Source organism: Mytilus californianus, unplaced genomic scaffold (assembly GCF_021869535.1).
Source record: "Mytilus californianus isolate M0D057914Y unplaced genomic scaffold, xbMytCali1.0.p SCAF_15, whole genome shotgun sequence".
Classification (NCBI taxonomy): Eukaryota; Metazoa; Mollusca; class Bivalvia; order Mytilida; family Mytilidae; genus Mytilus; species Mytilus californianus.
Window position 1 is genome coordinate 7955074 of NW_026262637.1, and position 14005 is coordinate 7969078.

Sequence of the window (14005 nt, forward strand, 5' to 3'; positions counted from 1 at the left end):
CACCAGATACGCATTTCGACAATTAGTTATCCTAAAATGATATTCGACATCAAAATATACAAAATATACAAAAACTAACACAAACTTAGAAGACCGGATTGCAATAAAAAAGCACCAAATATATAGCCAAACTTTGAAAAAGAAACAGATTCATACCCTCCGAGACTTAAAGTTCACTAGCAAAAGTGTCAACCGAGTGGTAGGAATAATATTAACGGTATCCATTGCACTGTACAGAATGAGAATTTCGACACTTTATGTCTACCCCATTGTAGCTTGCTGACAAATTATTTGAAAACACAAACACTGATAAAAACGGTTAATAATAGTTTGATAAAAGCAAACAAAAGTTAAGCTAAATTTCTTCAAATGATTTCAATTTTTTTATAATAACATGTTACAATAAACCAATATCCGTACTTGCAATCCAGTACAAGGTTATCTTTTGACCTTGCACTTTTTCCCTAAAACAGATTTGATAACCTAAACGAAACAATTCTTCTGATTGAAAACAAAAACAACTATAGCATTCAGTTTCAATCATTGCTCTCTATCTTGCTTTTCTAAACATATGTAAACACATTTCATACACATGATACAGTACACAATATAATTGACCTCAATTTTATTCTCATTCTGATGACAGACAAGAGTTTTCCAAAAATCATAAATGAGGCCTTTAAATTATAAGGTAGTTTCTTATTTACAGATACAAGGTTAATGTACCCTTAAATACAAACTTAAACATACATCGACAGCTTTGTTAGTATGTGCCTGTCATATGATCCCCTTAACAACCTAAGATAATACTTGTGTCTATAAAATTTATACGATTTTCATAAAGTGATAAAAGTTTGTGAGACGAATATTAACATCTTGATTAAAAGTAATGTTTTACGATATATCATAGTTGATCACAAAAAAGTCATGACTTTTGTGTATCTCGAAAAAAGTAAAATAACAAAAATACCGAACTCCGAGAAAAATTCAAAATGGAAAATCCCTAATCAAATGGCAAAATCAAAAGCTCAAACACATCAAACGAATGGATAGCAACTGTCATATTCCTGACTTGGTACAGGCATTTTCTTATGTAAAAAATGGTGGATTAAACCTGGTTTTATAGCTAGCTAAAACCTCTCACTTGTATGACAGTTGCATAAAATTCCATTATATTGACAACAATGTGTGAACAAAACAAAACAGACATTATAGGTAAAAATGTCAAAAATAGGGGTACAGCAGTCAACATTGTGTTATAAACTAAATCATTATAAAAACAAACAAATTGGTCAACAAAGAAAAACAAAAAGTCATATAGACAAAGCACATTAGCAAAAACGAAAGACAAGAATACAAAAATTTACCATAGCACAACAACACAATGACGGGATGTATAAGCCACGTAAAATGGATATTACCAAAAATAGACAAAACAGTAAAAGTAATAATTTACAAAGAACACTATAACACGTAATTAAGATGACAACGTCTGTACCTAGAATCTATACTTCAAGACCATCGTGTATTATTTGTGAAGTTGATACGGAATATTTATCAACAAGGACAAAGGAAAAGGACGAGACGTTCTTTGACATAACCCTGGTTCATCAACTTTCTGCTCAGACACAGGTGACGTTTTACAAAGTCTGAATAGCAGCTGCAAGCTCTTGAATACCGAAGAAGTTGGGAAAGGTATATCCCATATGCAGGTGAAGTTCGTATATTGCTACTATGTTAGTGGGAACATTACAATTTCAAAATTAAAATCGTCTCGTTTGTCATAGATTCTGGTACTGAGATGATCACTAATGTCAAATTCGAGGTATAAGTATAAAAATGAGGCTCAATGAACACACTAAATCTGCGGCAAAATCCCAATAGTATTTTGCAAGGGGACTGGGTTCTAACACGCCAAATAGTTATTTTTAAGTATTATGCAAATATTCGGTTCACAATGGTTAAAGGTCAAACCAGCAACACATTCCACCATCCCGGTCCATACAAATAAAACTGGATTTGCCGTTCAGAAGCTCCATGAAAAATTATATTAAAGACGTAAAATTAGTAAATAAAGTACAATGTATTATACGATTTCTGTTGCACAACACTTGTCTGAGTAGCCCTGTGTACATATTTCTAAAATTCCCTTTTCTATCATGTAATCCTTGAATATCGATTATATAGGCGTATAGCTTACAGCTGATTACATAATACTAAATTGTCCTTTATAATCCACTTAATTTCAATCAATTATATTAAAATACTGTGTATTTAAAAAATCGGTAAAACATGTCTTTGGTTCTCACGCATGTTATAATTAGTTAGCTTAGCTTGTTTATGTGATCAAATAACAGACACATACTAGCAAGCACGTCGCTTTATGTTTAAGTTTGCGTTCAAGGTTACATTAACGTTTTATTTGTAAACAACTATTACTATTGAATATACTTCCTTATAATTCAAAGGCCTCATTAATGATTTTTTTGAAAAATCTTGTCACTGTACAATGAGAATAAAACTGCGACTAATTATATAGCGCACTGTCGAAAATGTGTTTAGACATTTCGAAATAAGGCAACAGAAAGGCTAATGGTTGAAACTGATTCATATCGTTTGGTTTGGTTTTTTTTTATCAGAATAATTATTTAGTTTAGGCTATCATATCTGTGTTAGTAACAGTGTCAAAAGATAACCTTGGTACTGGATTGCATGTACGGATATTTATTTATTGTAACTTGCTATTATATTAAATTTTAAGAAATCATTTGAAATTAGGAAATGTATCCCCCTCATTCCTTGATCAGATTTAGTTTTACGTTGTTGTTGTTTCATCAAACTCTTAAACGGTTTTTATCGGTGTTTGGATTTTCAAATAGTGTGTCATCGAACTTCAATGAGGCAGATACAATTAGTTAAAATAGTAAATATTCATTCCAAACCTAATCAATTATATAAGAATACTGTGTTTTTTAAACATCAGTACAAATGTTTTTGATTTTCACGTTTGTCATAATTTAATTCGTAAAATTGATTCATTTCAAAAAGTTTAAATCCTGATAACTATGTCAATAAATACTTTCCTGTTATATTCATATGTCTTATGCAATGCAATATGCATCTATTTTCTTTCATTAAATCTGGACTACTCATGCAAAAGGATGCTTATTGCTAACAATTTCTTTGGATTACGGTTGTGAGAAGTGCACATAAAAATGTAGAGATCAGCCAAGATATAATGCGAACTATACCGCTTAGTTTAAGGAGTGTATTTGTACAACAATGAATTGTCACAATTTCATTATATTACCGATTAAAAAGTAACAGTCACAATCGAAACAATTATACCATCAACATAAAATCATGTTTGTTTTCTTGTCACTGATAAGTTAAAATAAAACAGTACTAAGACACCACCTAACCTCTCAAGACTTACGTGGTTGTGGGTTCTTTATCCTCTATCCACGACAATTATGTTGTGTGTCAACAGACAATGTTGTATTATATGAAAAAAAGTCTTTATTTGGAATGTTCAACTAAACAACTCGGAGTTTAAAGCAAAACCTTGGAATTCAACATATACGGCTACATCATGCACGAAAGAGAAGATTTTAGAAAATCCCAAATCCCTTCTATCCTTTGATATTTATATAAATAAGAAGATGAGTATGAGTGCCAATGAGACGACAACCACTGAACAACAGGTTCCTGACTTAGGGCAGGTGCAAACAAATGCAGCGGGTTTAAATGTTTTAACAGGCGCCAACCTTCACCCTAACCTGAGACAGTAGCGTTACATTACAACATAAAAAGAAACACTATAAAATATCAATCGAAATGGCTTAACTGGATCAAAAAGACATTTAAACAAATACAAGTAAACATACACTGAACATATAAGTTTGATCTATGACACAATATAAATACAATATTAAAACGTAGGTGCCTATAGAACATATACGTTACAGTTAGTAATTAAAAAAGACGTAGGAACAGTGTCAAAAAGACAACTCTAACCTGGGACAAAATTGCGTTAAATAATAGAACGTACACAGGTAAATTTGAATATATTAATTGTGTTGTTAGGAGTACGGAGTACAGAAGTGAAAATTTATCGTCATACTAAATACTTATCAAATGTGGTACATATTAAAAATTGTGAGACGAGATATAACACAAAATAAGTAAACAATGAATTACAGAAATGCATTATAAATTATGTCATCAGGTAAAATTAACACGAAAGTACGATTTGTGAGTAATCGCAGTCACAGTTTACCTATCATGTCCGTTTGGTTTTTTTCACACATTGTTGTCAATATAATGGAATTTTATGCGACTGTCATACAAGTGAGAGGTTAATTAGCTAGTTAGTTTAATCCATCATTTGTTACATAAGAAAATTCCTGTACCAAGTCAGGAATATGACAGTTGTTATCCATTCGTTTGATGTGTTTGAGCTTTTAATTTTGGCATTTGATTAGGGACTTTCCGTTTTGAATTTTCCTCGGAGTTCGGTATTTTTGTTATTTTACTTTTTATTGAAAGCTACTAAAACGCCAAACATAATTAACAATAAAAAATCATGCATCATAGACTCAAATCAATTAAAACACACCCCAGGGATTAATCTATAAACATACTTCCGTCTTTATACTGGATACCTAAAATTCACAAAAATCCTTATAACATATATAAAGAGCAAATCATAGCCGGGTCGTTAAGATGATTGACAAATTATCTTTCTTAAGTTATTACAACAATTCTTTATACAGCAACAGATGGCCTTCGAAAAGTGAAATGAGGTATATTCAGAGGTGTCAATCAGATGTGGATTTTTGAAAATTGTAAAGATCTACTGGAAAATCACAATTGTAACAATGTTGCAGTAATATAAAAGATAAGATTTTATTTTACACTTTAAAATAAACTCCACCGGTTCCCATGCTCAATTAAAACATTGAATACATGATATCAATAAACAGAGTTTGTTTCTACAACAATTGGAATCGAAGAAATAAATTTCTTATTTTAGGTAATGAAACGTCTGACTTCATAAAGAACCGAACCAATTCCAAAAACTAATACACCAAGGATAACATCTTCAAAATGCTGAATTTTTTGGATCGTGTATATATTATTGAGTTGGTGGATTGATATTGCAACAAGAAAACGGTATTCGAATGTTTAGTTATTGTACACCTCCGCTGGCCGACTTTTTTTCTTTTATACCAATATGTAGCCGAATTCATTATAGAAACACTTCGCAAATGGTGAATAGAAAGAAAAAAACATCTGGCATACCTCTTCAATTTAACTTTCAGATATATTGATGATCTCCTGTCACTCATTTACTCATACTTCAGTGAAAACTTTCATCTCATATATCCAAGTTAATTTAAGGTTAAGGAAACTACCGAAACTAACGGTTCTGCTTCAAATTTTGACCAATTCCTCGATATTGACACAGATGGGCGACTTTAAACTAGAAGATATATAAACAAACATGGTGATATCACTTTTACAATGATCAACTGTTCAGTTCACAGCAGTAACATACCCTTGGTCCCATTGTTTGGCAATTGTGTTCTTGTCTTTCATTTTGCTTATGTACTTTGTCTATAGAGTGTCTAAATGCCATTTTGTTTTGTTTCTTTGCTGAAATAGTTATTTGTTTTTTTGTAATAGATAAGATTATAACATAATGTTGACTGTTGTACCCCAATTTTTGACATTTTTACCTATATTTTCTCACACATTGTATGCGACTGTCATACAAGTGAGAAGGTTAGCTAGCTATAACACATGATTTAATCCACCATTTTCTACATAACGAAATGCCTGTACCAAGTCAGGAATATGACAGTTGTTTTCCATTCGTTTGAAGTGTTTGAGCTTTTGATTTTGACATTTGATAAAGGACTTTCCGTTTTTAATTTTCCTTGGAGTTCGGTATTTTTGTTATTTTACTTTTTCCATTTGGTTCATGACACATGACCTAGCTCTTCTGTATTTATACATCCATATGTAGTGTGTATCTATGATATATGTTTTCACAGTGTTGGCTGCTGAATTCCAATTATTGTCATGTTAACCACACAACATATCAATAAAACAGAAGTATAAACAACTGCAAAACAAGTGTGAGATTTAGCTAGGTATAAAACCAGGTTTGAAAAAAAAGCATCTTCTTATTCTTTATCAAAATGTGAATATACATTTATATACCTAAAATCAGAAGTGTCATGATATTATCAACGAACTTGCTAACGTATATCGATGTTGTTTCCCTGTTGTAACTGTGTTAAGATACAGAGAAATCACAAAGTTAATGTATCAAAAACTTCATAACCTGTATCGTTTCACCACACCAATCTAATGTAATAACTATGTGGAATCACAATGTTAACATCACTCCATTGGTTTTGCTAAATTAAATAGTTCAACAGTCCTTATTAAAGCTGTCCAGTTTTGTACAGTGTTGCAATAAGTATTAGTAACTTGCAATAATTTTGCTATATATTTCATATAAAGCTACAGTTCTATAGTAAATAATTGTGTGGTCATGTCTGGATGAATTTTTATAAACGTGATACTATTTTTTTGGTTATGTGTTTTGTTTTGAAGCGTTTTCTCTTTCGTATGATATAAGCAGGAGTATTATTTCTGTCCACAAATTTGCTGTTATATATTTCAACTAATTTCAACTGTAAACAAAATTTTTTATGTAAGCTTACATTTGTATATCAGGAGAAAACAAAACTGAAGATAGAGACACATGTATTTCAATTCTGTTGTTGGTATTTTTTGACCATTTGTAAAATTTCTATACACGTATTGCCTTTGATAATTAATTCATATTTTGAGGAGTAAGCGAAAATTCTTTTCTTTTTTTAATGCTTTAGTGTATCATCTAGACGTATTAAATGAAATTATAAAGTCGAATTTCCCTTTTTATGTCATACTTTATGATAATTATTGAATAGTTACAATCAATTAATCTGACTCTTGTTGACGTCAATTATAACCCTTTCAATGTGAATTGAGATTCGGTCATTTGATATTTTGTGGAAAGAGAGATAAAATTATTTCAGGCTGAGACGAATGTAAATCTTTTCAAAGACTGCAAACAACAATTTAAAAACCATTGTTATTCAATTTTAATGATTTCAACAGGAATACTTCGTAATTAAACTTATTAAAATCTATCACCTTTGTCAATATTTTACGTACACCAATAATATTTTTATAACATTACAGAAAGCATTATATTGTTTTATATACAGGTATTTTCATATAGCACCTTACTAGGTAAAATCGTATACCATTTCATTAAAACCAGTCTATTCTTATAACATCAGACTGGGTAATTTTTAGGTACGTTTATAGCATTTCACTATACACAATCTTGTAGCATAGCACTATAAAAAGGACCTTGTTATACTACAGTAGGAACATACATCATTATTACAGTTTTATCTTGGGTATAGAAATAAGATGTGATGTGATTGCCAATGAGACAACTCTTCACCAGAAACAAAATGACATAGAAGTTAACAACTATTATAGCTCACCGTACGGCCTTTTAAAACAATGAGCAAAACGCAAACCGCATACCGCATAGTAATATGATATACAACAACAAACGACAACTACTGAACTGCAGGCTACTGACTTGGAAAGGGCAGATACAGAATGTGGGGCGGTTAAACGTGTTTGTTGGTTCCAAACCCTCCCCCTAGCCTGGGACAGTGGTGTAACAGAACGACATACGAACAAACTCTCAAATCAGTTGAAAATGGCTTAACTCGTCGGTTCAATACAAAGCAAGCACATGAAACACAAAACATAAAAAATAAAAAGATACAAAGAACAGATCTGAGAGTACTCGCAGTTACTGAAGATTACATTGGGCGTATGTTTTTCGGTTTGAATATGCATAAAATATATACCACTGGATGTTAATCTAAAAACTCAAATGTATTCTCTATTGTCAGAGTTTATATACGAGTTTACTGTGCGTATTGCTGTGTGTTTGTTTATTCTACATTGGCTAGAGGTATAGGGGGAGGGTTGAGATCTCACAAAATATGTTTAACCAAGCCACATTTTTGCACCTGTCCCAAGTCAGGAGCCTCTGGCCCTTGTAAGTCTTGTATGTTTTTTTTTTTAATTTTAGTTCATTTATATGTTTAGTGTGACGTCTATTTTCACTGAACTAGTACACATTTTTGTTTAGGGGGCAACTGAAGCCCGCCTCCGGGTGCGGGATTTTTTTCTCGCTGGTCGTTTAAGACCCATTGGTGGCCTTGTGCTGTTTTCTGCTCTTTGGTCGGGATGTTGTCTCTTTGACACATTCCCCATTTCCATTATCAATTTTATTAACTTCTAAACAGCCATTAAATTTGTCAAGATAGTTTGCAGTTTTTTTTTTATTCTTTGCCAGCCGTTCATGAAAAAACTGAACGAATTAGTTCGCCTTCCTTTCCTTTGGTGCTAAATACTTTATGTATACTGCGCACTCTACTCTACACACAAAACGAGTTTTACTGGTTCACACACATGCACGCGATACAACTCTGCAATTTTATTTCAACACATTTCATGTCCCGATTGCTTACTCTTTCCTTTTTCTACATAAAATATATATCGTGCTGTTTTGTCATGTAGTTAAAGAAAAGAGCAAGTGAAACCAGTAAAAATTGTTTTATTGGCAGACAACACTCCGCTCATCTCTCGATTTGTTCTACATCGGAAATATTGAGGATCATGTTTTGAACAGACGCATGACATGAGGCTTGCTTTGGTGAGGATAAACTTTGAACAGATGCATGAGATGAGGCTGCTTAAAAGAATAAATACACTCATGGAGAATTAAAACAAAAACAAATACGCATTAACGACAACAATATCTCCATCGCATTCCATTTAAATATGTAGGTTCATTCTGTCAACGCTATGTTAACCGGGACGAATGGATATTAACTCGATCAGTAATTTTCAATATTTGATCAGTAAAAATTAGGACAACACCTCAAGCATGACATTGAAGGTGAAGAATAATATGTCATAAAACTATTCTAAATTGTTCTTAACCTAGAACAGTTCTACCATAGACATGTTCCATGACTTCGATTTAAATCAAAAACTATGTGTTGCACATTGGACATCTTATTTTGTCTTCGGATTGGTGTATTATTGACCTGTTGCCGACCAGCATCGTATTTGCCTTATATTAATACATATTTTTCTCTGACTGTTAATGGCATCTTTACACTAAATCCATTTGATGTTGGATGTGTAATGATTGATATATTAGTCCTAGATACATGATTTCGTTTACTAGTTGTTATTGGCTTTAAACTAGTTGTCAGTAAGCGCGAGTACACTCAGATACGTACTGGGTGTCTTTTGTTGTTAGGGATGTATAAATACCCTTCCACGTCCGGTCTGCGTTTTTTTTAGATGATTGTTCTGCTTTGTATTGATCTGATGAGTTGAGACATATTCAATTGATTTTCATAGTTTGTTCTTATATTGTGCTGTTACACCACTGTCCGAGGTTAGGGTAGGATTGAGCGGTCACATTCGTTATGTGTCTGTCCCAAGTCAGGAGCCTGTAGTTCAGTGGTTGTCGTTGTTTCATGTCCGTCATATTTCTTTTTCGTAAATTGTTTGTTATAATTTAGGCCGTTAGTTTTCTTAATTAAATTACTTCATATTTTTCATGTCGGGGCCTTTTATAGCTAACTATACGGTATGGGGTTTTCTCATTGTTGAAGGATGAACGGTTGCCTATAATTGCTTACATGTAATTCATTTGAACTTTGGTGGATAGTTGTCTCATTGGCAATCATACCACATCTTTTTTGTTTATATTTGTTTGTACATTCACTTATAAAATATCTACATACATTTACAGCTATCACTCAATGTTGGAGATATATATGATTTCTAAGAAACGCTGTTTGTCGTTAAACTAAAGAAAAGTGTTATTGTAAATGCATACGATTTTTTAATTGATAACCCTTTTTTTATTTATTCATTGTTCATAGAGGGACAATAGAAATACCCCAAATATTGAGCAGACTACAGCAACCCCATACATGTATGTCAGACTTTCTGATAGAAATGTACAAGCAATAACAAATGGTCTAAATAGTCTGACTTGGTACAGTCACATATTTTGCAGGACTAAATTTTTTGTACATAAATGTAGGATCTGATCTTAAAATCTATATGACAAAAGATGTGGTATAATTACTAATAAGACAAAGTATTCCAATATAGGTCATCGTACGGCCTTTAACAATGAGCACATCGTACGGCCTTTAACAATGAGTACAACCCTTATCGCATAGCAATTAAGCTATGAAAGGCCCAGATATGATAAATTAAAACAATTCCAATGAACAAACTAACGGTCTAATTAAGCTCAAAACATTTAGAGAAAAAAAATATGATAGACCATGTGTCGCAAAATGCAATAAAAATACCAACAGAAAGACAACTTACTGGAAAAATAAAAAAAGGACACATAGTTTAAAAAAAGCATCGTCAAAATGTCTTAACCGCTTCAGAACCCTTTGCGATCTTAAAAACTATTTCAGATAGACATAAAATGATCAGCATCTTAAGATCTACAAAAGCTTATATATTTAAAACCATCAATTGTTTAAAAACAAGGTATAACTTTTTGTTAAGTATAATACTGACTTGATCTACTCAAATACATGCATATTGACAGTTACTGTAAACTGTAGATAAGATGAGATCAGCAATAGCATAGATATAAAAAAGTGGATATGACTAAAGCAATCAATATACTCATGTTAGACTCCTTAAAAAGTTATTGACCTTATTTATTATAAGTATGACTGTTTGTTTTTTTGCCTTTAATTCTAAGAATCAATTTTGGATAGACTAAATGGTTTGGATTTCATTTAAGCGCTCCGTAACCAGAGTTTATTAGAAGTAAATATATGTTTCTAGATAAAACCTTGGTTAGAAAAAGATAAATTGATTATAAACAAGATATAGATTTTCTCTCACACGAGATAAAAAAATATTTAAAAAAGCAGATGTTGTGATTAACTAAAAGGCTTCCTCAATTTAAACATGCCTATGGGAAATAAAAAAGGCAAACAACGAAAAACAGCGAAAAGACAAACAAACTAGTCAACACAATTCAACATCAAAAACTTCAGATTGAGCAACCAGAAAATCACCGAAAACCGATGAATAATTTAGGTGTTCCGATACACAGGCAAAAATGCCACACGTGTGTACATGCATGACACATGTGTCACACCACGCATGTGTTTGAGACGTTTCCTGCAACGCATGTGACACATGTGTGGAAAATGTATGTGATACACATTATTCACGCATGTAATCATGCGTTCCACATGCGTGTTTCGTGCGTATTGAAACACGCCTGTGACACATGTGTGAAAAAGGCATGTGATTTACATGATTCACGCATGTAATCATGCGTGTCATACCACGCCTGTGATACATGCGTAAGTAACTCATGTAAACTGGTGCATGTATCAGATATTTTTTTGCTTGAATGACCTCATATATGTCCAATGATCATGATGGAGGACATCAACTGTAGTTCTGGTGTGCAGTGAAAGCGTATAGTAGAATGGAGTTTACATATTCATACAGTTTAGCATGAAGTAAAACTTTAATCACTAGCTGTGTTGCATTAAATGTAAAACAATTTATAAAAAACCAAAGATCATTCAAAATAAACAATACAGATATTCAAAAACTCAAGTACAGTGATTAAGTGAATGTCATATTACTTATACTAGTAGGACGACCATCCAGCATGCAACAGCTATATCCACAGGCAAATTTTGTTAAAGTGAAAAATGTCATCTAAATTTGATGTGTATCAAGCTAATATGAGTGATTTGTGAGAAAATTAAAGTAAATACAACACTCAGTGCAATGTATCATCACATTTCTTGATTCTGAACAATATGAGATGTTATTTTATATCCGCCTTATAAACTTAAAACCACTTCTACTCCAATGCAAGAGATATAATGGTTGATGATCCACTGATCTAGATATAAAGGGGGGGAGGATTGAGAAGATACAGAACATACATTTATACATATACTATTGTTATCGGTATCGGATTCGACTAGGAACTTGTTAAATATTAGTAATATTGATTATGTGGAAAACACAAGGGCCTGGAATGGTGTAACTTTTGGGATACGATTGTTGTTAAGCATTCTGTAGACTTTTACCATGGACTCCTTTCCAATTTTAGGCTCTCACGTCAACCATTTTGTACTTTTTATTAAAGAACAACACAGATTCGTAAGATTGTTTTGTTTGAAAGAGTAAAACAAACATACAGATTAATTTTAAAAAACTTTCCGTTTATTTTATTTTCATAATCCTCGTGTTTTGATAACTCCCTTTTTTATTTGCGTTTAATTTACAATACGGAAAATCAGTATTAAGCAGTATCTATATGTATAATGGTTTGTTAAAATGCAAGAGTGGTTCCGAAATAAAACTATTTCCGTCAGATAAGTACTGAAGTGGTGCTGTTCCTTTTATGTTACCTTTATGAAACTTTGATATTGAACTTCCATAAAGAAATGGAGAACCACAATTATGGAATAGATGACTTGTAATAATCAAAAGACATTGTCCAGTGCAAAACTTTATAAAAAATTATATTTGTCTGTATATTAAATTGACTTTTTCAAATTTCATGGAATTTAGAAAACCACCTGGAATTGGAAAAAATGCATCTATTCTTTATGATCAAAAGACAGTATATCCGAGCAAAATTCAGATTTTTTTTTTAATGTTAATTGTTTTAGTATTCTACTGATTTACATTTAGATAGTTTAAGGTTAAAGTTATTTAAACATCACTCCGTCTGTCTGTGCCAAACAAGTAAAAAATTGTTACTCGAGATACCATTTTCTCTAAAGCTTTCATACATGGTAGAATTTAGTATCTTGACCACGAGCGTAAATTTGAAATTCTGCAGTTTTGGAAGATGTCTAAGTCTTTAAAATTTTTGGCCATATGAATCATAAAGCCAAAGAAAGAACAGATTGACCCTTTTTTATGTTTGTACATATGTATTTTTTGACACTGAGTATGTGGAATTGATAACCTTCAGAAGGAATATTTTTAAAATGAGTGGGTTTGAATTTCCAAGAATGAAAGAGAAAAATTAAAACACAATACATTGTTCATGTATAAATAATTATACGCTTGTATCAGAGATTGAATATTTGTTTAAAATTGAAAAACTATATTCAGATTGAATCAAATAAGGAATACATCATACATGTGCAGTTGAATTATTTTTGAGAAAGAATACTAATACATGAAATATCAATGGAAACAATGGCGATCGTATTCTTCAGAGCAATCATGCTCTTTGATTAATCGACACCATTGTCCCATACTAGTTATTATATAAAGTTAGATTCTTTGCTTTGTCGTTTTTACGCAATGACGGCTAACAAATTGGACCTCATATATGATATTATTTTAGTAGTATACGTCTAAATACATGTTTGTTACAACTTTACGACGGACTTTCTCGTCGGATAACCTGTGGTTATACAGGGCTAACACCATAACTTATACTTACACCAAGATGTCGTTAAATGAAATTGGATATCCTGCATTAAACATGCATTTCAATAATGGTCAAAACGCAAGACCTTTCCTCGTCGGCTTTATCTATGGTTGTAACACAATACATGATGAGTAGTGGCAAGTATATATTGTAACTTTATGCTTTTAAAGCAATTTAAACTAAGTGAACCCTAACCGTTTGTACCCTTCTTTTTTTTTTAATCTTTCTTGAGCATAATTTCAAATATGTTTTATTTAGCTTAGAAAAACCAGGTAAACAGTTATTTTTAATACTGGAAATCGATTTCTTTCTGCTAAATATAGCACTAAAATTTTCAGTCTAAAAATAGATAATTGCGAAATTGTACTGTTT